Source organism: Dromaius novaehollandiae, chromosome 3, assembly GCF_036370855.1.
Source record: "Dromaius novaehollandiae isolate bDroNov1 chromosome 3, bDroNov1.hap1, whole genome shotgun sequence".
NCBI lineage: Eukaryota > Metazoa > Chordata > Aves > Casuariiformes > Dromaiidae > Dromaius > Dromaius novaehollandiae.
In genome coordinates this window covers 107,209,369-107,236,676 of record NC_088100.1, presented here as the reverse complement: position 1 = coordinate 107,236,676, position 27,308 = coordinate 107,209,369, and positions in this window count along the sequence as shown.

Here is a 27,308-nt window from a genome sequence, read left to right as displayed (position 1 = left end):
TGTATGGTATGCCTCATTTTGGGGGGTTATTGAGGAGTTTTATTTAAGGATGTAAATACAGAGAAATGTCAGGAATGGAGACATTTGCCATAGCTCCGCGTATAAATATTTGCGCTGAGAGGATGACCTTCCCTAGCCGCTGTGTAATTGATGACATCCACCGCTGCAAGAGCATTGTGCTAAGTGAGTTTGGCACTGGGCTTGGGCTATGAATTTTGTTTGCTGCACTTCACGCTGACTTGGTAGCAGTGACCAGGGAAATAACATCAAGACCCTGGCTGTCGAACAGGATGCCAAAGAAGGCTGTGCTGTGATGTGGCATGGGTTCAGTGCTTTGCAGGCAGCAATACCCTTGAGCGGGGTGAGACGAATTCACAGCCAATGTGCTGAAGGTGGCAGAACAGTCACCCTCAAGAGCAAGCACGCAAGACCAAGGGGAGTTTTGACTGGGCACTCTTGGTCCACATGCTGCTGCTTGCTGATGACTGCGTGAGGCTCAGGCTTCCTCTTCTGGCTGCATGGCATGTGTCTGGTGCTCTTCACTGCACTGTGCTAGAGTTAGGTGCTGCCACTGCTCCAGCTGTGTGCGGTGAGAAGCATGGTGAGTGAGGGGTGTGCATGGGCAAGGCATCTCCTGTGTAAAATCTGTTTGTCTGTAGATACTCCCATCTGCCTCGGCAGCTGGCTCACAGCACCATGGGCAGTGACAGAGTGGCTCGGCAGATCCTAAAAGGCAGTACAGTATTTGGAGGATTACAAAGGCGTTTCTGGAGAGAAAGAGGAATGTGTCTTTGCCGTGGAATGACTGACTATCTCTACAGGCCTGGACCATGTGGGTTTCATGTGGCGCGAGAGAGGGAAGGAGAGGGAGAAGGAGATTTACTGCATGACTCCACAGCTTATTTTAAAGATCTAAATTTACTACGCAAGTTACAATGGTGCAAAGCAGCAATTCTTATCAACAGAAAATTAGTTCAACTAGAACACTTATTTTCCAATTCTAATTGATCTTACCCACATGTTGCCTCAGCAGTCAATGTACACTCAATCCCAGGGCAGTAACTGCGGGAGGGTGTCTTCGTCCCAAGCGGTTCTGCAAGTTGACAGACCCGCTGTCACCTGCAAAGAGCCAAAGACAGCCTCCGGGGTCAACCTATTTATATCCCTTAGGGGAAGGTGGAGGTGGATTCGCTAGGCCAGTTGCTTCGCACAGTCTCAGTCCCTAGCTCTTGTCTGCTGCAGGGTTCAATTTTCCTCTGTCCTTGTTATGATGATTGCACCCACAGTCATCAGGATGAGGGGGGGTCACAGGGGCGAGGGGTGGGGGGGTGGCCAAGCACACCCAAACGGCAGGCTAGCTGCCTTGAGTGTTCTTCAGCACTGGAGAAAGGAGTTTGAGTGACTGCGAATGACTGCTTTACTCTTGCAGTGGTGGTCCAGTCCGCAGTGATTAACACTGCCCCAGCGGTGAGAGGAGGCTTTTGTTTCTCAATGCCCTGGCTCTCCAGCAGGCCTTATCTCAAAGTCTTGACATCCTCCATTTTGCAGCTTTAGTCCCTATGCAGGGCTTGCCATAAAACACAGGAATGCAGACTGCTTGTGACTGGCACCAAATGTGTGTGTGTGGGAAAGCTGGAAGCATCCCCCCCACAGTCTTCTCATAAGCATAAATGCCGGTCCTCCGGTTGTTCGTGCTCATGGCTGGCAAGACCAGCAGAAGGTGGGTGATTCTTAGTCATCTCAGACTCAGGCGTGGCACATACCCTCATGCCTTTGCTGCATGAGATGGCCGGATGAGGCTGCAAAGACTGAGAATGTGGAGCACTGTCAAACACCCCTCAGGAAAGCACTTTTCTTTAAGCCCAGCTATGCTGATCCAGGCACCTAATGCATATTCCAGAAACGCACTGCCCCAGATTGCAATGTCTGGCCAGATAAAATGGGACAGACAGTTAAGAGAGCGGAAAAACTCAATGATCTGACCAAGGCAGGTCATTAGCTGCTGTGCAGCACCAGCCATACACCATTAGTGCACATGAGGCTGCAGGTAAGGAATGACTGCTCTGGCAGGGGATGCATCCTGGTAGTGTTAGCCTGCAGCCAAACCTGAGAGACTTTGCACAGCACCCAAAAGGCCAGGGAAAAAGGGCACAGCATGTACAGGAAGCTACAAATGAAACATCTGTGGCTGCCGGGGTGCAGTGGCTGCTGGGCTCATTTTCTGCCAAATATAAAGGTTGAACCATAATCCTCAGGTGACAAAGGAACATCAGATTCTGGCTGTCACTGCTTGAAAGCTTCCACCTTGTCATAACATTTGCAGTGCAGATGGGGGTGGCTGTTATGTGCTAAAACTTTCTTAAGTTTATTTTTATTCTGTCTTTATTAACAGTATTTTTAAAAACAGATTTATGTCAGGGTTGTAATTTTAGTTTGTTTAAAGTTTTTTTTTTAAAAGTGCTCATTTTCACATTATCATTTGAAGAAATAAAAGGTTACGTTCAGAAACACCTGAACTTCTATAATGTAGAGCCATAACCCAGATGAGGACATACTGACTTTGTCCAGATGGCTGTTGGACATATGGTGGCTTACCTGGTTTTGTCAGCAGATGGCCTCAAAGCTAGATGAGACACTGCACAGCAGATTTTAAAATGTCCTCCTAGAGCATAAATAACTATGTGAAAGAGATGTCATCCGCCAAACTACGGATCAAAAGTAAGCACGCCACTTTGGTGACAAATTAATTCTCTCCAAGCTGGTCTGACAGTCAGCTTGAAAGCTGCCACAAGCCTCCTGGCTTCACCAGGAAGCCTCCCTAGTAGGATGAAAAAATAACATGAATTAACACTCTGTAGCTGCTATATAGTGATAGTATCAAGCAGAGCTGGAAAAGATTGCTTAGTCATCACATTTAATCCTCCCAAAAAAGTGTTGGCCTCTCAAAGAAAAAAACCCCCAGTATCCAGTACTCATCACATTGCATGATTCTTCCACTGAGTAATTTGTATCTTTGCCTATTCCAAGAGAGATAGATTTAAGTCATCACTTGCATTCCCTTTTTTTTTTTTTTCTTTTGCATCTGGGGACATAAAATGAGTAATTCATTGCTCAGAGGTATGAAACTAATGTGACTAATCATTGACATATTTATCTTGAACTTTTTTCCTCAAAGACTTGGCTAGTCCGTGTTCAAGGATATTATACGGAGGAGATGATCATTTCTGACTCAGTGCAAATTTTTATTTGTGGCACTGTAAACACAAGTGAAATTCTGATGATCAAATTATCAGGAAAAAGCCAGACTGTCTGAAGAGAAACAAAATTGAGGAGGACAAGCATTAGGCTTCGATACAGACTACCAGTCATGTGCAGTGATGACTTTTTCCAAATGCATTTTATAAGAGTTTTAATACTTACCTAAATCAGGAGCCATGTGAGTGACTCTAGCCAAGCTACAAAAAGAATCTTTTTTTCTGTTACCTTTAAGAGAAAACCTTTGTATTATTAATATAATAAATCAAAGATATTTCCATGGGAGTTCAAATTATTTGTCCTTTTTCTGTATCTTTCTTTATGAACCTACATTGATTGCTGTCATGCCATATAACAAAATTATGATTTGCTAGACAGGCAAGTAATAGATATAAGCCTGAAAACGAGGCATCTTGGACTCAAGTAGGTATGCAGCATTCCACATTTCTTTTCCTTTCTGCCCTGCACATGCAGATCTTTCCTCTCCTCTGCTTTTCTGGTACAAGTAAACAAAGCAGTAAGTTCCCAGTGAGCTGCACTGTGAATAGAGGGTAGGCTTTTGTCAAGCCAGGTTATCCTTTGACAAGGAGTCTGCTACTGTTTGTCCTATTTCTGTATCTGATAGTGCTGCCTGTAGAGTCCACTCAGATGCCCTGTATTACTTCAATGGATAGTGAAGGACTTCTAGAATACCTAGAGCTGTAGATAACAACAGGTCCTACCCTGAGTACTTGCAGAGCAGCAAAAGGGCCAGGGATTGCTTCATTTTCCTGCTCCAGCAACTGCTGTCTGTAATTCTTTAACAAAAGGCCAGCATGGAAATTAGATACTTTGACAAATATTACTATTCGTGACTTTGTTTCAGAGCAACTGGTTAACTGGAGCTCTTTTTCCTAAACTTTTCCACTGGTGCAGGTTTTGTCAGGGCAAGTGAAGATTCTCTTGGCACCGTGTCAGAAGTGTGAGCAAGGAAGTTTCCCTTCAGATTTTTTTTCTTGTGTCTGAACCCCTTAATGTTTAGATGCTAATGCATCTAGCCTTTCGTTTGTTATCTGCTTCATTGCAAAGCTTGGAAATGTGTTAAAGAAAAAATGTAAGAGATTCTGAGAAATGATTAATTTTGGAATGAATGTAATGAATTTCATCTTGTGTTTGGCTGAAGTCAGTCTGAGTGACTAACTGCTCCAAGAGAACTTTCCAATTGTCCCTCTTGAAAAGCAACCTCTTTGAATTAATTCAGCATCCTCTATTTTGATTAAGTATGTGTCAGCTTATTGTTAGTGTGACAGGGAGATATGGGGCTGTTTGTTTTCCTTTTAGTATTATACAAACAAGCTAATTATGACTCATGCACAATACGTGCACTCAGTCCATGATAAGGGACATGAATGATAAAACATTAACTGGACTATGTGTAAGCTACTTTTGTGGGCTATGCAAGCAGAGGCTGAATAAACAAAACTGGTACTTTTCTTCCTCTAACATCTCAGCAATTCCTCCTTTCCAAGGGGATCACTTCCAAGGAAAGTGATGTTCATTCACAACTGATTTTATCCTGAAATCTAAGAAATAGAGAGAGATGAAAGAAAAAGAGAAGTCTTGTATGCCATAGGCATCACTAGCCCAATAGCTCGTCCTGCTCTTTGATGTCTTCTTGCAGATGCTGTGTTCAACTTATATGCAGCATGATCTCCACCTGCACTGTGCCTCTTGCTAATGGGCCAGAAATTGAGTTCTTCCTAGTTACACCCTTGTAAAAGAGAAAACATCAAGACACACATTACAGTAGAATATCTTGTGAACCACAAAAGAAGCTTCTCTTTTCTCTTCTGGAAAAGCTGTTGTTTCTTGCTGCCATTTTCTTTACTTTTTCTTGTGTCCTTTGGACAAATGCTTTGATCACAGCAATCTATGTAAGATAACAACCCCCCTGTGGGATGTTTGAATACACAGAAGAAAAATAACACAGGAACTTGCAGAAAGGACAACCAGGTGCAGATGGAGCTGAATTAGAAACACTGGTGACAGATGTTCTTCCTGGCCTTCTGGAGGAGTACACTCCAGACAGCATCTTCATCATGCTGCATGACATCTCCTGCTTCAGGGAAGTGAGACATTATGTCAATTGCATAATGCTGCCAAACGAGGTGAAGTGCTGCAGCCCCTCTGCCTGTAAACACCTTTTCTGTAGCACAACTGATTGGCAAGGGGATCATAAATAATGGAAAGGTTCTTTGGAGAAAACATGCACCATAAGATTGTGCTGTTGACTTGTGAAGCTTGGCAGCTACTCTCCTTATAAACATCTTCTGCATTGGGCAGTCTATTGACCAGTAGATTGTAAATAATGAAGGAGCTGAAGGTGATTACACCAGAATAGAAGAGGAGACAGATGTCCACACCCAGAGAGGAAGAACTCTGCTACTACACACGACATTGTGTAGGATGAACTTTACATGCCTAAAGAGTTAACGTGTTGCACTTTTCTGTACCATATTTGGCAAATAATGTAGATGCTTTAGGGAAAGGATAGCGTACACCTTCCCAAACTACAAACCTCTGTTCCTCCATTCCAAATCTCTCTAGAGGAGGCCAAGAGAAGAATGCCATAAGCCTAAGGAAGCCTAAGGAAGCCTATCTGCTATTGTAACTGCCATCCCAGTAAAGCTATTGCAAAATAGGTACATGCATCACTCAGTGGGTAGCTAAAAGGTTTGGGGTTTATTATTATTATTCTTTTCTTTTTAATATTTGCACTGTGACACCTGATTTTCTTCTACCCCCCACCAGCTGATGAGAGACAAGAAAATTTAAAGGAAACCACTGGAAGTTTCACAAATCAGAGATGTTTTGCTGTGTGCAAAACTTTTCCAGTGCATCAGTTATTCTGAATACTTAAAGGCATTTTAGGGCCTGTACTGATAAACTATCCTAAGCTGCTCCTGAAGTACAGAATCTAGATTTATTTTTAGTAGAAAAAAATAAAATTCTGACTTTGCAACTTGAAAAGCAACCTTTATGAGTCTTTGTATGATGCGACCCTTTGCTTTTTTGTGCATATTAACATCAGGGGAAAATAGGGTTTTCAAAAGCATGATGATAAATTAGGATTTGTATTAACAATCAAGGGTCAGGGCTCTATGCTACATGCAGTTTCCCTCCTTAGGCTCAGAATTCTTCCTGTGATGTGGGAAAATCTCCTTTGCACTGATGACCCGCCACTTATTTTGCAGGTAGGTAACTGATGAATGGGTGGAGTCTGAGAAAAATGTCTTGATGAAATTGTCAAAAGGCCAGCAAAAAAATGGAGAGTGAAACATGGCTTAAGCTGCCTTCACTTAGAGCTGGAGATGAGAACCAAACAAAAATTGGATGCTTCCATGTGCTCCTATTGTTATTTCAGAACATGAAAGCCTGTATCATTGTGCAGTCCTTTGCCTCTAAGCCTCCAGAGCAAAGACTGTGTTTGGAGCTTTCCTTTTCTTGGAATTTGCTTTTTTTAATGCATTTTTGATGTTTCAATTTTTAAAATTAAGAAGGAAAGAATGTTTCATGTGTCTCAAAATAAGGTGTTGGGTCCTTTAGGCATTCTTGCACCACTTACCAGTACTATTTGAAGATCCAGCACTATTTTTAAAAAGGAAAGATTAGCAGGAGTTATGAGAAATTAGTAAAGCATTTCATGAATGCCAGAGATAAACATGGCCTATTTTGTGACAAACATTTTGGACAGTTTTTCAAAATTGTTACTGTTTTCCATGCCGAGCAACAGACTATAAGGTAAAAAGCCACTTGATCATTAAAGAAGGACAAACAACTTTTCCTTGCTCCAAAACAAAAGCATGATGATAACCAAAATGCTGCCATTTCACCTCTGCTAAAAAGGTCACAGTTTGGCTAAAGGCTTCTTAGCAGAGTGATCTCTTTGTCACTTGATTAGGTCTTTTTGGATCATGAAAAAATCTAAACTGTGGTAGTAGAGAGAAAAAGACAGAGCATTACAGCCTGGGAAAAGGAGCAGAGATTTAATAACACTCATTGCTTGTTTGTACAGCATTATGGCAAGAAAAGATTAAAAAAAAGTCCATTTCAAGATCATCACATTAACTGGCGAATGAGTTCCATGGAGCTTGCTGTGTTTCTCTGTTGTGCTGATTCTGACCAATGTGAACTGCGCGGCAAGAATTTAATTTCGGATTGCCAAGAACAACAAAATGGATGTGCAACACCATGCTAAAATTTACATGAGGCTGACAGACACATTCATATTCAGCTTGCTGCTCCTCTGGGGCTCGATATGAATGTTATCCATGTGGTTAAGTTGTTCTCACTGTTTTACAAAAAAGTCTTTGGCAGGGGAAGGTGGTGACATGAGTATGGAACAAGAAACGTATGTATGGAGGCAGGGGACAAGAGGGAATAGGCCACGTTGTACTTGGTTACACAGCACAACCTTGAAAGCCCGAGCACAGTGCTCTAGCTGAGGAAGGGGGGAAACATTATTTCTGTGCACGAGTTTGAAACAACTTGGGCTTGCCCTTTGCGAGTGGCTTTAGCCAGGCAGGTGCTAGCTGTGAGGGGCTGTCCTGCGGGTGTCAGAGCAAGGCTGAGCTAGGGCACCCATGTGGTCTGCAGGCTCACATCTGCCTGGGAGCCAAGAGGCCAAGCTAGCTGAAGCCATGCTAAGCTTGTCTCAGCGGGAGCTTGTTCCTTGCATGTTTTGAAGGAAGGGAAATGAGAGGCCGGGAGTCTCTGACAAGGAAAAACATGTGAGAGAAGAGTGAGCGATCCAAATGTCTTCCACCAGACACAGGCCAAAGGCCAAGAGCGTCTCAGAGCTGTTAAGGACTTACGAGGAGGACACAATATCGGCTGAACAACTTCATCATATAAGAAGACTGACCTGGGCAATAAAAAAAAGTAAATTATGCTTGACCTGAGATAAACTGCAAAGAAGAGGCTGCCCTGGGGAGTGAGTGGGAAGAAGGAAGAGAATTTGTGCTGCTGTAGGCATGCCAGGTTCCTTGTGTTGTGCGTCAGTAAAGACTCGTTTCTCTTGAACCACTAGCACTAATTGTCTTGAGCAAGGAAACCTGTTTTTGAAAGGAAGATATGAAGCACCAGAGATGAAGGGCCTGAAAGGGGAACGTAGCACGGACTGGGGACAATGTGGCCCAGCTAGGACCTGGGAGCGGGGGAATGGGGACAAGGAGAAAAAGGCAGACCTGCACGTGAGGGGAAGAAAGAAAGAATAGACTAAGTTCAGGGTTGCAGGTGGGAAAATGAATTATGATAGCAAGATTTGAAGGCTTAAGTCTTTCTGACGTAAACTAGCCATATAATTTTTAAAGGGCATTGTATTTCTCTTGGACAGATTTGTTCACCTCCCTTCTTCTCCTAGGGAACTTCCAGCTGTTCTGTGGTCCAGGCAGACCTGAAAAGTTTTTTTTTCTTTTTTTTTTTTTTTCCACCAGGTAAGGAGAGTCCTTTCCTTGATTTTACTTGTGTGTGTTTCTTCAGGGAAAATACAAACTTTTTTTTTTTAATTCCTCCCCCTCCTCCTCCTCTGAAATGTACTAAGCTTTTCCTCCTGCTCTCTAGGCAGCTGCCCCTTGGGATAGGAAAAGGAAATTAAACAGCTAATGGTTATGCTTTAATTAGGCTTTATTGGAGTTAACACGGCTTATGCTCTGCATATGTGTAGCAGAGAGTTAGATACTTAAAAAATCCTGTCTTTGCTATTATGAGTTTATGAGAAAGGAAGCCCAGGGAAGATCAATACATCCTCTGTGTAGATTACAAATGGTTCATGACGTATGTCCACAGGAGCTGTTTTTAGTGAGGGTAGCCTAGTTATTATGGATTTGACATGAACTTGGCCTGGTGCCCTGAGGGAATGCACTGTAGGCATAATTTGGTCTTCCTGTAATTGTCTATTTAACTTGGCAATCCAGAGTAATTTTTTCCTGTGAAATGAGACCGAGACGTCACTAAAGCGGTGGTCAGATTAATTAATGAGACATAATAATACTCCTAATAAAAGCTCATGAGCTGAGTCCTCTTCCCTCCCCTTTCCTCTCATTCCTTGCTGTCCTCCCCCTGCTGAGAATGCAGCTTTGCAGGAATCCATGAGTCACATTTCGTAAAGGAGTTTCTTCTTTAGTTGACGCAAACAATACAGCAGAGAAAAATAATAAGTGCAGAACCATCTGTTTGATGAAGTCCTTGACATTTTATTTCATTTCTCCCTATTGCATATTAAAGGAAGTAAATAGAAAAACATTTGCTAATTATACCACTGTTTACTGATTGCAGGGCGGCTTTTATTGTATTTATCAGAAGCTAGTCTGTTCTGCAGTCTGGGCTTTAGCATCCTCCTGCTTTCTCCTTTGTGTGAGAGAAGCACAAGAGCAATTTTTAGTGCTCTGCATTGCTTTTCAGCCCCTTCTCTCCAAGTAGTTCAGAAAGGGATAGAAATGTGCCTCTTCTGTAAAGGTGGGAAAGCTGGGAAAGGTGAGGGGACAACGTGATTTGTGGGGTAATGTACTGAGCTAATGGCAGAGCCAGAAACGGGACCTAAGGTGGAGACTTAGGCACTGGCACTGAGGTTGAAAGTTGAGGGAGAACAGTTGCCATTGCCTTTCATGGGGCCAGGATTTCATTCTCGGTCTCTTGGCTGTCCGCTCTGGCTCAGTAAAACTTGCCAGGGAGGCAGAATGGTGATGCTTTGTTGGGACTTTGATAGTCTGAGCAGCAGCTGCCGTTTGCCCTTTTGAAAGAAATCTCTTTGATTTGATGATCTCCTGGGGCACTCTCACTACCTTGTTCTCGATGTGTTGGACCATGAGTGTGTGTTGACTGTTTCCCTGTCTGTTTCCCTTTGTAGGTACAGTTTTATGGTTTAAAAGCAGTCCCTGGACAGTACAAGGGATGAACAGTAAAATGCAGAGCTTCACCCCTCTCTCTGTCTGGGATTTGGATTTGGCTAATGGTCAGAGCAAGTGAGTGCTATTTGAAAACAATTTGGTGGCCTAAGGCCAGTTATATTAGGCAGCTATTTCCTTTGCAAAATCTGAGCTATTGGCACTCATTAAAAGTCACAGCAATGAATCAAATGGCTGTGAACTAAACTAGTTTTTCTCCTACCACACCATGTAAGGCCAGTGTGAAAGCAACTTGGCCTAGACCATTAGTAGGAAGGGAAAGATTTGTAACACTGCGGAGGACAGGGTGACCTTATCTAGGGATAAAGACACTGGGAAATACAGAAACACCAGCCTGCCTCTGGATTAGAATTCAGTGCTGATGAAAGAATCTATTTCTGGTTATTTCCTTGGGTACAAAAGACTTAATGAATTTTCCAGTCCACCATTTGGATGGATTTAAGTGATTTTATTACTTATACTTCCATGAAGATTCTATCAGTAGCTCTAGTTGCCCTGATATGCTGGATGTTTTGAATCTCATCTCTAACATCAGTTTATTCAGACAGGTTTATGTTCCCTGGGCAGTAAAACTCTCAGTTCAGAACACAAATAATGAAAGATATATTTCTCCATGTCTCTAACCTGTGGTAACACATATGCTAATTTGGCTCCAAGTGGTGCCTAATACACATTGGTTAAAAGTTTTTGTGAAATGAGTTTTATTAAAACTAGAGGAAAATGGCTCTCTGATTGCTGAAGAGATGCACCACGTTGAACATTCACACCATCACTTGAAGCACCCAGCACATATAAACTGTTGACTAGAGCAGGCCCCAATGGCAAATCATCTGCCAGACTCTGGGGTAATAAATCTGGGAAAGTTCAAAATTGATTTGCTGGCTAGAATCCATTTATTTATATTTGCTATGACTACAAGAAATAACATAGCTTGTAAATTTCATAGACTTCATAAAGCAACTCCTGTCTTCTAAGAAATAAAACCATGCAATGCAGAGAAGCCTCCTATTGACTCCAAATTCATTTTATTTAGAGGAATTTGAGAGTTTGCTGCTATGGTCTTAGCTGATGGACATAAGTACATGTGTTTTTCTTTCCTAATGATGTCACTCATTCCATCTGGTGGTCTTTTGTGGCTTTGCATCTAGAAATCCTTTCTTGAAATATGATTATACATAGACAGGAAGCAATAGTTAGCTTCTGGTTTGTTATGGCTGCTTTGGAATGATCTTTTGAGAAATTTTTTATTATCGTAATGTTCTATTGATTCAGGTGAGAGCTTCATAGGAAGGAAAATATATCTACCTTTTGTAGTTACATTTAAGGTCCAAAAGTCTCCTTGTTATGTTTTCTGCTTGTTTTCTGTAATGATTTAGAACAAAAATAGAGAATATACGGTGCCATAATTCCATCCTATTCTTCTTAATGTAAGTAGCTTGAACAAAACAAGCTAAATCTTGGGTATTCAAAGACTTCCAGTTTCTATCCTACAAAACTATGGACTAGGACTATGTCAGTGTATCATAGTGGAGAATGGCCAGACAGTAAATTTTCAAGCAGCCTTTTTTTATAAAGGTATAAATAATGAAGCTGTGGAGAGTTTCTTTCCATGAGGTTTGCAAAAAAGGGAGGGAATCCAGTCACAGACATGTCACGTTTATTTCTTCTTATTCTGACTCAAACTATTTCTCATTTCATGCAATGTGTAGGTGTGTGTTTGTCTGTAAAAGTCTTGCTAAATCTTCAGAAATGATGTTGACTATGCAGACTTCTCTTTGGCTACTTCCTCTTGCTGCGGACACCCATAATTGCTGACTTGTCTGGCAGAGCTCATCTGTTCACTGTCATCCATTATAGAAGAGCAGCAGAAAGCTGCTCTTCTTCCAAAAGCCAATTTCCCCCAGCTTCCACAGGCAGAAAGGAGTGCAGTCAAGTGCTGCAGTGGAATAACATGACCTTGCTGTTTCTCTTAGAGCTACTTGTCCACTCCAGTGCAATGGGCAGTGTTTTCCTCTAGAGCTCAATGGAAGCAGTGAGAGGAGACCTCATACAGTGAAATACAGGTCATTTTTCATTTCCTTGCAAGGGAAAGAAGAATGCTTTCAACTTTTGTAGGCTACTAGTCATTAGTATGCTGCAGTGTCATCTGAAACAGAAGCTCTGAGAAGAAAGTGCTGAACTGGTATCTCACCAAGGCAACGAGATGCTTGTGGAGCGGAGCTTGGTAAGCTCCCAGACAGACTGAGTTCCCTTTCCTAAGAACGAGTCTTTCCCTAGCATTGATCCTTGGGGAGTTGTGGCCATTAGGATTATGGTCTACACTTTTGTAATTACATCACTTTCTAAGCCTTCCTGTGCATTTAGGATGCTTTCTGTCACCTATGGCAAGTCAAGTGCTTTCAAAAAATGCTCAGTGAAGTCTGTTGCTGATGACAATGACCACTGACGTATTTCCATCTCCAATTTAAAACTCCCGGACACAAGGGAAGTCCTTAAGAATGCCATCTTCTTCAGAGGGGCTTTTGACTCCTTTCTGCCCTCAGTCTGATCTTTTTCTTATGTCAGGCATCCCAGTGCAAAGAGCAGTTGGGTTATGTGCTGCGGCCCCTTTCTGTTTCCCCTCTTGCACAGAGCTGTTCCTGGGTCTCTTCTGACTGAGCAGCAGAGGCTCAAAGACACTGAAGGGGCCATGAAACCTGTGTTACTGCTAGAGTATGCTGTGTCTAATAGCCTGTTTAAACTTTAAATCTCTCTCTTATCTTCAAATCTCACTGAAAGCCTGTTATACATGGATTGGCATGAAACTCAATGCCCAAAGATAACCTGTGAAACCTGCAATTTAGGCCCATCAGCACAGAATATTTGCAGCCACTGCAGACCTGGTTGCAAGTGTGCTAGTAACTAATATCTCTACTTAAACTATGGAAATCCCCCACATTAATGATTTGGATTTATTTCTTTAAGTCGTGAGGACTTTTCGTTTGTATACAGTACCTGGGACAAGATCCAGACCCTATTCCAGCATGTTCAAACAAGTTCAAAGGTGCGATAAAAAGATGAATGAAATGTACACCATGAGCACAGAAAGCTGCCCCATGCTCTGATTTTTAGAGAAATGTTTCTCTTTGTGTGCACCGGGATCTGAGTGGGTTCTGGGTGCACATTGCCAGCTTTGTCGTAGTGAGGGTAGAGGTGACAGTTGAACCCTTTTCTTTGCTGTCTGGCCTGTATTATTTTATGTATGCAGTTTCAAAGCACAGCTGTGTACCTGTGACTGCCTGTCAGCTTAGTCGGAGGCAAGGTTTTGCAGAAAGAAGTAGGACAAGATACAGCACCTGGGCCGTGGGACCAGGCAGCGCAGACAGGGCTGTGGGAGAGCGGGGAAGAAACTCTGACAGCTTCCCTGCCAGCTGATTAGTAACACTGGTGTGCCTTCAGGAGAGGTCAGCCTCCTGCTCCGATGCCCAGCGGAGGGGATCTGCAGTCGCTTCCAGCAGAAGGAAGAGGAGGAAGGAAGCGGGTTTTGTTCAGTCACAGCAACTCCTCAGGCACTCTGCACACCAGCTGGATCCTGCTCTCCAATGGACCAGGGCTATATCACTCCTACAAAAAATGCTTCGTTTGCATGGGTTTGACTCGGATGCATTGGTGTAGTTCCCGGTTTTGACATTCCCCTATTTGTGAGCTAGCATAAGCAAATATGTTCTTTTGATCTTTCATGCAGCTTTGTGAAACTATACATGCAGTTCTGTGCTTTCTTTCACAGATGTCAGATTCAGTTGCCACATGGGATTTCCCAGAGAAACTGTTTTGTGTGTTTTTAAAGGAAAATTACCCAATTATTTTGATGGAGTTAATGTGGAGATGGTGACCTTTCCATTCAGAGCTGTTATGCTGCAAATGTTCCAAATACATTATGTGCTCTGTTAACGCTGCTGACAGGTTCTGCATGATTTATAGTGTTTATAAAGCATGTACGAGAGTTTGGGAAGACTAGGATAGAAGAGCTGGTATGGGATTTATTTTGCATTAACACGATAAATATACGGTTGGACTTAGAGTATTTTTTCTTTCTTGAAATGACTTAATGATGGAGGAGAAAATCACTAATTCATTAAATGAGTTGTTTAATTTTTCTTGTAAGAAAAATAAAGGAAAAGCATATTGGTGGTAGTTAGTCCAATATGTACGGTTAGACTGATCACTTTTAACGGAAGACTGATTTTGTTAATGCATGGTTTTTACTTCAAAGCTAGCTTGGCTCTTGCTTCTTTGGAAGACTGTAGGAACTCTTACATCAACTTCACTGGGTCATGGTATTGCCCAGGGCCACACACAGCTTGGCGGAAATTTCAGGATGAAGCCTGACATGTAGGCAACAGAGGCAGGTGTTTAAAAAGGGGGAAAGGTATAAGGTTTCCCATTTGTGCTACTGTGAGGACGTGAGGGATGGTATTAAATAAAACAAATAGACAAAGCAAGACGCTTCTGTCCACTCAAGATACATCCAGGAAAGACTCTTCAGCTTAATTTTATAACAAAACATCATGACTTACTTCTAAACTATTTTCCACTCTCTCTGTGAGTCCAGGACAGAACCCCCTTCCTCTCTTCCTCTCCCCCGGTGCCTTGGCAGGACCTCCTTCCCCCTCACATATGTCAGGCAGTTTTGAACGAAGCCATGGGCCTGCACTATGGCTCCAGGTTTAGCCTGTATAACGTTGTGCACTAAAGTGGAGTGGTTCCTCATTTACACTGTTGTAAGCTGAACATAAGCAATCCCTCTCATTTTGATTAGGCCGAAGTCTGCAAACCAGTGAGAGGGTGCCTCAGACCCCGTTTGAGTGTCTACACTATACTATGGCTACACTGTGTGCCTATAGCCCCCATTGAGCTCTGCCTGGAGGTCCCCCTGCAAGGATCATTTGTTGGCAGGGTTCTAAATTGTGATAATGTAATGTTTACAGCCACAAATTTCCAAGCCAAAAAAACAGGATTATTTCTAAATCACCTTGTGGCTAACGCTGCATCAGCACAGACACTCTTACTTGGATCCAATGATTTCTTATTCACAGGATAAGAAAGGGAGTTACATTAAAGCTCCTTTAAACCACTCTGGCAAGGCAAAAGTGCTTAGAAACATGCGCAAATTATGTTTGCACTCACTGTACAGATTCTTAGGGCTGCTTGAGTAGAATGAGAAGATTTTTTTATATAAATGAATAGGGTATGAGCATTTGTCTTGTACCTTTCTGACTACCACACACATTAATAATAATAATAATCCACAAACATTTTATTCTCCAGCTTTTCACTGAGCCAGAACTTGCAAGAAGTACTCAATACTTTAATCGTTAATTCTGCATTAGCTGCCATACTGATTTTAGAAGGCTCAGGGGAAAAACAAAAGCATCTATAAAGGCATTCTAAGTTTTAACATAAGCTTGGGCTTTGATTGTAAAATGTATCTCATTTGGTCATCTTGGTTTTTAAACTTCATACCATTCCCTAAATTCATCACTTGCTGCAGCTGCTCAGCACTTAGCACCTGTACGTTTACCCCCGAGAGACTCCAGACTGAACCAGAAGATTTTTATAGGCGTTGAGGCTAATGGCTAAACTTTCAAGTTTTGTTTTTCAAATAAATGCACTTTTTTCCACATTATACTTTCAGCAAGCCAGAATAGTTAGAGGTTGCTTATGAGAAACCTACCATAAGGCTCTTTAACATGGGGATCTAAAGAGAAACAGATTGAATTCCCTTTACAGAGTGAGACTTTTTAAAGAACAAACATTTAATGAGTATCTCATTTCTGCATTAAATACTAAGGGTCTTTTAAGCACAGGTTTCAACTGATCATAATGAAGAAAAGTGAGGGAGGGGTTCCTCTGTATTTCAATCTGTACTTTGAAGCATTAGAAATTGAATTTGTCTCTATGATTCATTTTTATTTTTGTGTCTATCTATGTTTTATATTTTGTCCTCTGTCAGTTTAGTCTTTTTTTTCCTGTATGCATGCATTATTTTATAAACCTTCTTAGCCTTGGTACTCTGGGAGTGTTTAGATTCCCTTCTCTCATACACAAAGATATTCTGTTTATGCTTGTAGCAAATGGCAGAGGCCTTTACTATTAGTAAAGCAAAAGTCAGTAGGAAGTGAGTAGCAGAGATACGTATTAAACACAGCCACTTCACAATGTTAGAAGTGGTCAGAATCTGATCCTGCAGCAAAGGCTCTGTGGAGCTGATCCATATCCAGAGCTGGATCCCAAATGTGTGCACAGGATGAAGCACTGGTGGAAACCTGGGCTCCAAGGCTGCTTTTATGCTTCTTGACTCTCCACTTTGTCAGATCACTGAAGAAGGAGTGGGGGAAGAAAAGTTGTGGAGGTATCCCGGGGTCTGTAAATGTGAGTGAGGGGAGCTAAACCTCACAGCTGAAGTCTGGGAATATGGGACCTGCTAGTACTTGGGTCATTCTAGCTTTCAGCCTATGCCAAAACCAAACCAATCACTCGTTTATTTAGAATGGGAGTCTAAATAAGAATGAAAGGCCTCAATCCATTGCAGGGTGTACAGAGTACCTATTTTCCAGCTAATCAAAATCTTCCTCATGGGGAAAATAAGTTGGGAATAAACAAAATCAGAGCTAATAACTACTCAGACTCCTGGGTAATATGCAGGTATGGCACGGCTTTAGTAGTCGTTCACTTTTGACCAGACATACATTATCCATAATGCAAATAATGGCAATAATTTTTCACCAATTGGGTGAAATTTGTGTTTAGTTTGCCTGGAGCTGCTCAGAAACAAACCTGTCATATATTGGTAACAGTTTTTAGTGAGTATTTCCTGGTCTTGTTTGACTAAAAACCTAGATAAGATAAAGATTAAATGCCTAAAGTTACTATGTTGCCTTTTAAAAGCTACTACATACAGCTAAAATAAATGGTAATTTCTTCAGAATGGAAAGATTTTATCTACTGTTTTATTATTTACAGCCTTTCTCCTTTGTGGTTTCCATAGCAACTTCTTATTTCACCTGTAGATATTCTTTGCTGCAGAGAATAATGCTTATGAAATATTAGGGTGTTTATTGTTTATCTTCTCAACTCCTTCTTGCACCAGAACAATAAATGTCACTATTTTTTTTAATTGTTATTCAGAGACTGTTAGATGACTTCATTACGTAATATGAATTCATCGTGAATCACTGCAACTGAAGGGAGCATGAGGGAAGAGGAAACTATTATTAGGCAATATATTATCAAATGAACTGTAAAGATTTCCAAGACCTCTTTAGAGAATATTCCACATGAACAGTACTTTCCTTGCAAAGAATTATGATACCCATTTCATTTTTGGTGATCAAGCTGTAAACCATTGTTAAAATTCTCCATGGAAAATATTTTTAGTCCTTATTCTTGGCATAGCTGAAAATCTGCTCTCTCAGATTTCCTTCAAGGAGAAAAGCAACTCTGCTTGTCCTGGTATGACAATGAGATGAGATCCTATTCTAAATTTCAGACTTCTAGACATGTTTGTGCAATATTTATACTCCTGTTTCCCTCTCACCTTTCAGAACTTCTGCCATCCTCTGACAGAAATACCTTAACTTTCTTACAGAAAACCATACACATTTTAGCTTCCTCCAGGCATACTTTTTGAAAGTAAGTGCAGGTTAGAGACGTGTGTGTAAGATTAGATAAGATTTACTGCCTCCCCAAGGGAATTAATTGAAGAATGTTCCATAACAAGTGCATTAGTCATCATTAGCCCCACCTCAATCTCAGCAGCGATTATTGCTTCTTTTTTGAGTCTTTGTGTTTCCCGAATTGATGTGCACATGAAAAGCCTTGAAATAACATTGGATGCTTGGCAGGATGGTTAATTTACTGAGATTAGGTGTCCTCTATTCAGAATCCTGTAATGGATTCTTCTCAGCTGCTACCCAGATGGGTTGTCATCTGGAAGTATCTTTAACTCTTCCTTTAGGATGGACTATTCACTCATGAGTGTTACAAGAAGATTTCCGTAAAGCAAGAAAAAGCACTTTTTTGCTAGGATGCAAAGGAGCGGAATTCAGTGGGCTGTGTGGTTGCAGAGAAAGACATGTTTTACAGGTTGTAGGGGCCCACCGGGAAGGTGCCTTGGATCCTCACTCAAGTAGAACATTTCATCTTCTGTGCATACTGTGAACCAAAAGTCCCAAGGCAAATTGATCAGGTCAGGGAAGGCATAGGGGATTTTGTGAGACTGTTTTTTTCTGCTATCAGTACAAATGAAGTTTGATGCCAGTGACATCAACTGGATTTACATCAGTGCTGAACTAGTGGGAGTTAGACAGAAATGCGTTCCTCCTGAGGCATCCTTGTTCTCTAAGTTTAATTAGCCAATACTTTTAAAGAGAAATCTGCTGTCATCATGCATGGAAAAAGAGGGCAAGAGACAGCTGCCAAAAGAAGCAGTGACATCCTATCCTACACTTTCTCACATCCTGCTTCTAAGAGATCCATTAAAGACATCAATTTAGAAGAAACAGCAAACATTTGCTTTTCTCCCTTCCCTTCCCTTCCCTTCCCTTCCCTTGCCTTCCCTTCCCTTCCCTTCCCTTCCCTACCCTTCCCTTCCCTTCCCTTCCCTTCCCTTCCCTTCCCTACCCTACCCTACCCTACCCTACCCTACCCTACCCTACCCTACCCTTGTGACAATTAACTTTTGCAGGGTAAGGCCTGGATCCTCTTTGAGCTCTCCTGTCACCAGATTCCAAATTTCAGTGGTGTTTTGAATTTCGTGTCTGAATGTTTTTATTGTTTCCTCATAGAATCCACTTTTCAACTCACACCTAGCATGTTTCCATCTTCCATCTGCAGTAATGAAAGTTTAAATCTACCTTTTGGGCTTCTAGCTATTCTCTTTTGTCTCCCCTCTTTATTTTACACAGACTTGGAATGACTCCCAGAGCTCCTAAAATTCTACCTGTGTCAGTCAGATCGTCTACATCTGCAAATGACTGCATAGCAAACACCTCTCTTTCTATCTACTCTGACTTTTAAAATTATATACTAAGTACTCAGTACCCAAGGGCCTTATAGAAAGTAGTAATTCAATGTCAGACAATTCAAGGTTCTTAGGATCAGGATACTGACTTATGCAAAGGATTCATGTGTGGTATATGAAGAATACACTATATATTGTGATGACAGATACTTCTCTTATGGGAAGATTTTGTGACCCACAATTAAGTGTGGATTAATGTCACAGCGTAAACTATCAATCTGCACCTGCGGTGCTGGCAGGTTGTCAGGACCTTCAGATTTACTGCACAGTATTAAACACTACCTGTGTGTTATTGCCAGATGACCGGCTTAATTCATTATCTATTCGTCTGCCTGGACACTGGAAGTTTTGCCCTACCAATACTCTTCTACCAAGTGTCCTCTAGAAATCAAAGGGAAATATCTCTGTATCCTAGTACTTTGACTTATTTCCCCCTTTGTTCCTTGACTTGGTGGGTGTCCTTTGGCACATATATTTTTGCTGATTATTTCTTCCCTCCCCTCTTGCTGTCTTAAAGTGGGAAGCCTGCAGAACTGAGGATCTGGGACTCTCCAGGCCCTGCCTCAATGCTGCCTCACCCTACATGTGCCCTCTAAATGCTACGGCCACACAAATAAATACTGATTTGTTGACACAGGTTTATAAAAAGCATTTAACAATGCATCCCAATTCCAAATCTGACTGGGCTGCCATTTCACTGACTTGTCTCAATGCAAACATTGTTGACTGTGAAGCAGAACTGTGCTGTTGTCTCTACACTTGAGGAAAGCTGCAGCAGCTCTAGCCACTTCTCTCCAAAATAAAACCAGGAACAGTCTGGACCAACCCACTCACTAAAGCAGCCATTCTGGACTCTGGAGTACAACACTGACCACGGGCAGTTATCTGAAGGAAGCATTTATCATACAAAAGTCTTGGCATCTTATTTTTCTTAGCCAAAAAATTAGGTTTGTGTCCTTGAAAACTTTAAACTGCCCCATAAACAAAAGAAGCGTTCTTTGCCACAGTTTAAGTTTAATCAAGGTTGCTGATAGAATGAATATTGCTTGTCTTGTTGTGTTTGCTTGTTTTTTTGTGGTTTTGCCCTTATAGGGTGCTCTCTCACCCTCCCTTGGTGTCAGCCTTTGCTGGGATGCAGGGAAGAACCCTTCTCTCATTGACTTTTACGGCAAATTAATTATTGGCCATTCATAGTCTAGGAAAAGCTAAGGAAAGGGTGTGTCATAATCTCTGTGAAATGAATGCTGTCTCTATTTTGCAGTCTTTGGCGGTCTGCCAAAGGGAGGTTAATTAATTGTTTGTTTTTTTAAAAAAAGTCTCTCATACTCAGGTGGATAAGCAACATCCGCCAAAATCTGAGGTAACTCAAATATTGCTATGGTATGCAAACTCAGATACACCTCGCAGGGACTAGCCTGCAAGCAGGATTTTATAGGCACAATATGTTTTCACTGCTGTTTTCTACAGTAGATAGATTAATAGATTTTAAGACTGCAATAAATGCTGGTGATTATATGTTGTGACCTATTTTATTATAAGAGCCATAGATTTTACCCAGTGATTCTGGCCTTCAGCCTGACAAATTATTTTCAGACTAGGGCATATCTCTTTGGAAATACATTCGCTCTTCAGTTAGAGACTCTAGCAAATGGAGAATTTACCACAGCCTTTAGTAATCTGTTCCAAGTGACTTATTCGCACTGTTAAAAGCTTACCATTTATCTCCAGCTGGAACATTTGCTGAGTCCTAAATTCCAGCCACTGGATCTTATGCTTTCAACTGCTGAAGGAGAGACGCTAGTAGTAGCTCTCTTATCTTTACAGAAGTCCTTGGGGGAAGAGAGCAAGCTACCTTTTAGGTTCTTCTTTCCTATGCCCTAGGATAGGTCTATGCCCCAAATGCATGCTTACATTGGCTGCTTTCTGATTCTCATGGTAAAGGTAGGTTTTAATTGCTGTGACCATGTTGCAACTGGATATGCAAGTGGCTATGTGTTCCAGCCTGGTGGCCAGGGCAGAGCATAGCCCATGGCAAGCTGCAAATGGGCCTGAGAAACTGGGAAATATGTGGCCTGGGCTGAGTCTTATGTTGCCATGGCTGAATTAGTGGCTCAAGTCAGCTCCAGCAGCTGTGTAAGAAGTACCTCTACTGACAGGGGAGAAACAACGTGGTTCTTGCAACTCTTCTCTGAACAACCTCTATATTTTCAAAAGGCTTTTTGAAGGATGAGTACCTTCTCCTCCGCTGCAGGGAAGCAGGACTGAGGCTGAGCTGCAGCAACCCCCCTGCTTCCCCCAGCTTGCAAGCACGCCTCTGCTCCTGCGGCAAATGGGAGTGAGCAGCAGCACTGGGAAGGCAACCTGCTCTGCCAAATCGAGGGTCGGAGCGGGAGGGGATTCCTGCAGCACCTCTGCCATGCTTTTGCAAGGGACAAAAGAAGAAGAGGTCTCCTGAGGAGCCATGCTCAGCTTCTCCAGGGAGAGCAGGAAGGAAAGGAAGAGGACTTTCACATCCCAAGAGCTGACTGGTGCATGGGCCTGCGCTTTGAAACATGGCAGTGACAGAGCATGACATGGTCAGGGAGAGAGTCAGCGCGGTGCGGTGAGGAGTGAAGGAGGAGACCAAGAGGTTTTTGCGTTGCAGAAAGCGGGCGCAGCGTGCGGAGCCACAGGACGCCCCATGTAGTGGGGCAGGAGGCCGGGAAGCCGGAGACTGAAGCTCTGGAAAAGGAAGAAGGGAAAGCTAATGGGGAAGCAGAAAAGGGCAGTGAAAGGAGGGGAGGTAAAAGCTTATGCGATTGCTGAGACCACCATGCGATTTAGCAGATGGCACCGCAGCTTTGGAGGGCTCTGAAGGGAGGCCAAGGGCGGAAGCGGGCTGCTCGCGCTCCCTTGCAGAGGTGGTCCGCGCTGAGCTGAGCCAGTTGGCAGCAGCTGAGGGGGCCACCGGGGCTCAGCAGGGAGCATGTGCTGGCAAGGCCTCTGCTGATCTACTGTGCATATTACTAGAACGGGTTTTCAAGTCTCCCCGCCGCATTTTCTTTTAATTGAAAGGATATCCATCACCATGTCCTGCATAAACAATGACATGTTACAGGAAAAATACCCTTTTATAGGGGATATTCCCCTCCCACCTAAGCTGCCGCATGCATTTGGTGCACTATTAAACAGGCCTCTCCCCAGAAGTGGCTGCATTTTTGTGATGGGTGAAGTGATTTTGGTATATTTGCAGAAGGGTCTAGCCTTCCCTTTATAGTGCTTTGGCAATCCTTGAGATAAAAGGCAGCATGTATGCGTAAAATGACTATGAAAGCTTGCTTTCTGCGTGGCCTATCAGTTAATGACAGTGTGTGTAAAGGCATGCTCGCAATTCCTCTTGCTGACTTGCTTATTTTGACATGAAGCACAGATAGACTCTGCTTGGAGAACTTATAGAGAGCTGCTAGCTGATCCGGCATTTTGAATTCCTCTGAAAGCCAAGAACCCTGTCCCAAGCTGCTTAAGATAACCAGATGTTTAAGTGACCTAAACACTTTTATAAGTGGTACTGCAGCTTGTTCATAACTATGCTGAGTTCTGGGTGTCCTTTATTCTGCCTTGGCTCATTTCCCTGGAGAGTTCCCACCGACTTCAAAAAAAGATCTGGTCCATTACTATTTTGAAACTTAAGTCTTATTCCTTAGGCAAATAAATGGTAGGCTGATTGGTTGATTTGACTGACTGTAATTTATTTTCTAGTCAGCACTTCCTAGCTCTTTATGTGAATTGACAACACGTTCTTCTTGATAAAATGTTTTAGGCAGAACTAAATGAAAAGAGGAAAAGAGGGAGGGAGAGAAGGTGCCCGCAAAGTGCTGGAAGATTTGGAGGAATTCCTCTGCGGGAAAAACAACAGAGGAAGGTACCAGGAAACTAAGTATTAATTTCAAGCTCCACCATTAGCCTGCCACCTGTTAGCTCTGATCATTACCCAGAGCTGAGGGGGAAAAGGCTAATCTCTAGCACATTTATATCAACAAACTTGAACAAAAAGCTGCCTAATTATCCCATTGAACCTGTGTCAGTTTTAAGCCCAGCTCAGTTTCCCTGGCTGGCCGTTTGCCAAGCCCAGCAAGCTGGGGTCCATAAGCTGCATGCTAATGACAATGTCCTTTCATTCCAGGAGCAGTATAATTGCCAAAAGCAGTTTACAGACTCATTATTTTTATGGTCATATTTCAGATGACGAAGTCAAAGGTCAGCCCAGGGTTTACTTGGCAATGCATTGGAAATAGTTTATTGAGCAGAGAGATTGCATCTCAGTGATAACAGTGGGGCACCTAAAATAGCTGCCTGTTTTTCCCGTGCTGGCCTGGGTTGTCAGGGCAGGATAACTGAGGAAGGAAGCAAAAAATGACGAAGATGGACTGAATTTGGCTAAATTTGTAGAGGCTCTGCTATGCCTATTTTCCTGCTGCTGCTGCTGCTGCTGCTGCTGCTGTGTTGCTCAGTAGTCAGCCGGGTTTGGTGGTACGACATCCAAGTCCACGGGATTCATTCTCTCACGGCAGAGAAGACTCGAAGGAGTGGGTCCAGGCCCCACAGCTGATCTAAGCTGTGGAGTTAAGTTCTACATTTTGGTCCAAAGATGAATTCCTCCGGGCATTTCAACCAAAAGGGATAGGAGGAATAATTGTTTTGGTGTTTTTAGCTTGATTCACTGCAAAGGCTTGACATTTGGGTTTGAATCTGAATGTATCCAAAATGCAGAGATTATTTGGGATCCTTTGCTCCCATTTGGTCTATGATTACATCTGGTCTCAGTGGCAGGGATCAGATTTGGGCCAGAGCTTTCCCACAACGGCGCTGATTGTTCAGTTCAATTGTCTTGATTCAAACCAAAGTTAACTCAGAACTTCTCTAACCATGCTTGCAGTGGCAATAAATCACATTTGCAAGTACAATTTTTTTTAAAAAAATAAATACCCAGCTCTCTTGGTTCATTCAAAAAGAAAAAAAAGGCCAAAAAAGGGGAAGAAGTTTGGGCCTTTACTCTTTTGATCAGTCAGAGAATTTGGCAGTGACAGCTTTAGGGAGAACTAGCACAGGAAAACTGTCAAGAAAACTCTGTTTGTCTCCAAATGCATTTGGAGCAGTGCATGAGGTCTGAATTAAATGCATGCTTAGATTTCTGGCCATTTGTGCCACAATTTCCACACCAAGCTGCCTCTTGTGCAAGCAGTAAACCTAATTATAGCAAGCCCCGTATTACGAAGGGCAGGCAGTGAGGCAGCCGGGCTGCCGGCGGCAGGGCTGTGCCTGCAGCGCTCCACGGCCTCGCGTGGCACGTTCGCTGCCCGGCCCACGGCGGCTGAGCTGCACACAGGCGCCGGCAGCCGCAGCGGGGACAAACACCTCCTGGGCAGTGATCGGCACTGCCAGCGGGTCTGCCATTTCAGGCAGATTTGGTTTTTGCCATAATGTTCCTTGGCTACGGGGACTGACTACCGAGATGTACATTTACAAGTAAAGCAAGAAGACAATTAACAGTGACACAGAGGGAAAAATCACTGTCAGTTGATATTAGTTTGGTGGTGACTGTGAAATGTTTCATTTCTAATTTTTTTAATTCAGTTTCTCCCCATTCATGGTGGAGCTGTGTCATTTTAGTCTGTGGGAGAAGAAAAGTAAGATCTACATATTTTTCTGCTTCCGTGGTTTCTGAGGCATCAGTACACAATTCCCAGCAAACACGGCACTGCAACTGTTTGGGTGTGTGTATAAAAGCAGAGGAAGTGAGCACAAAGAGCTAAGCTGTGTGCATAGATATAGCATCATAATGAAAAATAGACATCACTTTCATTACGGCCCGTTTTCCAGTCCTTTAATAGGGTGATTTCCACATGGGACCGAATGACCGTTACCCAACAAGCTCTCAGGTAGGAAATTCAGAATGAAACTTGTGTGAAAGACTTGTACTTCAAATAGGATTCTCTGCAGGGTCAGACCCAGGCATCTCTATATCTGGTTGAGGTTGGAATCCAAATGTTGTCTCTTGCCTCTGTCTCAAATCACAAACCCTTGTGCTTCAATAAACATAAAAGATGATTGCCTATTGCAGGGAAGGCACAAGTAAAAGGAAACATGATTGAAGAGAAAAATCAAGTATTCAAACACAGCTACGTAGCGCAAATGTTAAGGGAAGGGCACAGGAAAAGTATTACTAAAATATTTCTCACAGCTTCACTGTGTATTACAAAGCAAATGAAAATACCATCTCTCTTTAAACTATGGTTGAATTATATTTACTATAGTAAAACTACAGGAGCTTGGTGCATTACATAATAATAAAAAATGCCAGTTTATTAAGTCAAATAGTAAAACTATAGTCAGTCTCAGCTCTAATGCAATAATGCAGCAGACCATGCTGACTGAGCCTTTATAGTTTCTTCAGCATCTGCTGTTAGTTACAGCAGTTTTACTATCTACAGTTCAATATACTCTTCTGATTAAAACTCCTCATAGTTTTTTTTATTAGATTTTTAGTCTACATATGCCTGATTTACTAAGACCTTGTGAAATGGAGAAAGTTGCTTTGAAAATTCAACTGATGTCTTGAATTGTTTGAAACATAGAAATAGGAATAGGACAATGTGAGGAAGTGGAAATCCTCTTGAACCTTCACTGTAACACACAGAATTGCAGGGGCAATTTACCCATGGTAGATGCTGTGCATGTGGCAGAAACCAGTTTTCCTCAAGGCACCTGGTTCTCATCCCCGGGAGAAACAGGAACTAGACTAGCCTAGGCCTTGGCTCTAGCCAGCTGGCTTGTATTTCTGTGTCGCAACTCATAGTCCTGCAAGTGTTGTAAGAAGGTATGGAGCAATTCAGATGGGACCGATGGCTAGAAACCTCTACTGACTTCTCTGTCAGGACTGTTGACTTATGTTTGAGCTGAACATTGTATTCTGGCTCAAAAACTGGAGGCATGGGTTAGCTGGGTAAATAAGGGCCCAAAAATATCTAGACATTTTGGATTCTCTGGCTACAGAATGGGAGACTCCACTGAGGTTCGCTCAGCTCTTCCAATGTCAATATGTGGAGTTCAGTGTTGTACTGTCTGTATTTCAGGTAAGACCTTGAAACTGGGGAGTCTGTGGGCATTAGGAATCTATTACTGTGCTGCTTATTAAATTATGATTTTCCTGTCTTTAGTCAAAATTTCCTTCTTTTGGTTTGTTGTTGGCTAGCTGTCCTCAGCCATCAACATATTTAGTGTCCCTGTTAAAGCCCCACAGCAAAGTAGCTGTACTCTGCCTCAAAAAGAAAAAAAAAGTCCTTGGCTTCAAAGAAGAAACAATCCCACTGATGTCAATGGAAGGGGAAGGGAACTGGCCAATTACCAGCTTGTAAAGATACAGTCTGGGAAGTGATCCTGAGGGTTACTGAAGCTGTTCCTGGATGTTACCTTGGTTTGGGAATGCAAAAGGAACTCCACAACAATAACCTTACCTTAAGTCATACCCTTGTTGTGAATGTTATCACACAGGGATATGATCCAACTTCTATTTATTTCATTCCCTGGGAAAGCCCAAAAACACAGGAGGAAATGACAGTCAGCTTTCTCCTTCATTTTATCCTCTGACAGGGCTATGCAGAGATCCTTTTCTACTGCAGGTAGTCCAGGGCAGATGCAGGTGTGTAAAGTTTACAGCCTTCAGCTTGGGCCATACAGACTGTACCTCTGCCTAGTGCAGAGCATCAGATACGGTACCCACTCTGTTCTGTATTTCTCTCTATGTCCCTGATGCTCGCCCAGGATGGCTGGAAGGCAGCATGCTGTAGCTGCCAGTCTAGTAGCTGATGGACCGTGCGAATGATGCAGGGAGCTAATTTGCAGAGCAGGATATCGCCAATAAATTTCAACAGGCACAAGAACCTGAAAGCCATCTGCCTGGAGGAGGCTGTGCCAGCCAAGCTGAAAACATTCAGGGTTCTTTGGTTTAAGATGCTATCAATCCAGCATTATTGGAAACTCCAGTTGTATATTTTTGATACTTCCTTGTT